Genomic DNA, 3,091 nt, shown 5'->3' on the forward strand with positions numbered 1-3,091 from the left:
AACCTAGAAACATTTAATTAAGTATGTATGGCCCGGATTAAGTGAGGACCCATAAAAGGGGACTTTTTGGTACTTTTTCGTTCTTCAAAAGGTACTTTTTGCAATTTGCAATATAACTACCGGAATCCTGTTAAGGACCCTTGAGACTACTACACCTATATAGTGGTATACGTGTGCATTTCCATATTTGTCCAAATTGGACACCAATCCTTTAGAGAATTTTTAACATTTTTCTTATTGAAATATTGATTTTTTCAAAAATTTTTTTAAAAAACTTCCAAAACTATTCCAGACATATGACTACCGGAATCCTGTTAAGCACCCTTCAGACTACTACAACTATATAGTGGTATACGTGTGCATTTCCATATTTGTCCAATTGGACACCAATCCTTTAGAGAATTTTTAACATTTTTCTTATTGAAATATTGATTTTTTTAAAAATTTTTTAAAAAACTTCCAAAACTATTCCAGACATATGACTACCGGAATCCTGTTAAGGACCCTTCATACTACTACAGCTATATAGTGGTATACGTGTGCATTTCCATATTTGTCCAAATTGGACACCAATCCTTTAGAGAATTTTTAACATTTTTCTTATTGAAATATTGATTTTTTCAAAAATTTTTTAAAAAACTTCCAAAACTATTCCAGACATATGACTACCAGAATCCTGTTAGGGACCTTTTAGACTACTACTCCTATATAGTGGTATACGTGTGCATTCCCATATTTGTCCAAATTGGACACTAATCCTTTAGAGAATTTTTAACATTTTTCTTATTGAAATAGTGATTTTTTAGAGAATTTTTTTATCTTTTTTATTAAAATATTGATTTTTTTCAAAAAATATTTTTTTTATTTTTCATATTTTTTTAAGTTCTGAAATTTTCGTTTTTCATTTTCTGAAAATTTTAAAGTATTTATTTTTAATTTTTCATGTACTTTCTGTTAAATGCTTAACAGTGCTCTGTTAGCTGCAAAAAGAGCAATGTTAAAAAATGTGGTTTGTGTCTCTGCTAGTTAAATTCGAATTTAACTTCACACACACAAAATTATATAGCAAATTTAATCAAATTATATTCAAGAGGTTAACATTGAGATGAGGCGAAGATTCACCATATCAACATACATATAATGTCCATTCTACTTCTATTTAAAAATATTTTAATATAAATGTATTACAAACTTTTAGCAAAAATAAAAACATATTTTAGTACTCTGAGATCCCAAAAAGTACCATTTGAAATATCAACAATCATCATTTCACATGAAATATGTTCCCTTTTCATTTTTTCGTTCACTAACTTTTCTGTCTTGATTGAAGGGAACAAAATTTTCACTTCTATTTGCGATAGGGTTGACTCTTTTTTTCCATCTCTGATAGCATTGCAAATACATTCATCAAATAATTAACAATTAGGGTTCTATAGTTGAAATCAAAAGTCGACTTTTTGCATTTTATGCAAAGTCGATTTTTCGACATTAGTTAACTAAAAGTCGACTTTAAGACTTTTCGACTTTTAGTATTTTGTAAATAGTCGACTTTTCCAATTTTTTCGACTTTTAGACAATAATAACAGACTTTTTGACTATTTTTGACTTTTTTCCGACTTTTCGGCCATTTTAGACTTGTCGACAATTTTCGACTTTTTTCGATTTTCAACAATTTTCGACTGTTTAACTATTATTGACTTTTTTCGAATATTTTTTGACTTTTTCCGACTTTTTTCGATTATTTTCGACTTTTTTTTCGACTATTTTCGATTTTTTTGACATTTTCCGACCTTTTTCGACTTATCGACTTATCGACTTATCGACTTTTTCCGACTTTTTCCGACTTTTTTGCTTTTATTTTCAAAGTCGACTTTTCTGTTTTTTTCACAGACGATAGTCGAGTTATCGACTTTTTTGGAACAAAATAGTCGACTTCGATTTTTTTCGACAAAAAGTTCGAAAGTCGATTTATAGAACCCTATTAACAATACATAATTTTCAACAACTCACCCTGTGAAATTCCATGTTTACATTTTTCTAAAGTTCAGCGCGCGTATTCCGTTAACAATAATAAATACATAACAAGAAATACAGTTATCACAAAGAAACGCTCTCATCAAATACTCTCTCTCTCTCTCTCACTTAAATTCTCCTTCATTCATCTCTTTAACAAAATATTTCATATTGTACAATAACAAAACACTAGTTGCATTCCAACAACAAAAGAACAACGGTAATAAGGCAAAAACAAAACATATTGGCAAAGCAAAAACAACGATGAAAAGACAATAATTTATAAAACTTTTTGGCAATAAGATTTTCTTAATAAATTTACTGATTTCTTGAAATTTATTTATTGTTTATAAATAAAAACACTTTAGTACATAATTGATTTAAAAGAAGAAGAATTTTACTGTTATTTCAATACTTTTTAATTTAATGAATCACTTTAACTATGCAGACCTAATGTAAGCTTAAGAAGAAACTGACAAATAAAGAAGAAAGCAAAACAAATTTCTTAAATGTAGAGTTTTAAAGTTCTTAACAGGCTTTTGAATAAAATTTAATTAGCATTTAATTGAAATTTAAAAATAGTATTAGCTTGTACCAGAAGAGTACATTTTAAACTTTTAAAGTAGTACACTAATTTCGCGCTAAACTATAGACAACAAAATAGACTAAACTACAGACAAATCTATAGACTAGACTATACAATAGGCATGATATACAATAAAGTTGTCTATAGAATAGACAATTTATTAAACTATATACTAGATTTTAGACTAGAATGTAGACAAGACTATAAATTTGACTAGAATATAGCCAATACTATAGACTAGACTAAAGACTAGACCAAATATTAGACTATAGACTAAACTATAGATCAGACTATGTACTAAATTATCGGCTAAACTTTAGTCTAGCCCATACTTTTCTCACTAAAGTATAGGCCAGACTATAAACTGGACCATAGACTAGACTTTAGACCAGACTATAGACTAGACTATAGACTAGACTACAGACTAGACTATAGACTAGACTATAGACTAGACTATAGACTAGACTATAGACTAGACTATAGACTAGACTA

This window comes from Lucilia cuprina, chromosome 5, assembly GCF_022045245.1.
Source record: "Lucilia cuprina isolate Lc7/37 chromosome 5, ASM2204524v1, whole genome shotgun sequence".
In the NCBI taxonomy this organism is placed as follows: domain Eukaryota; kingdom Metazoa; phylum Arthropoda; class Insecta; order Diptera; family Calliphoridae; genus Lucilia; species Lucilia cuprina.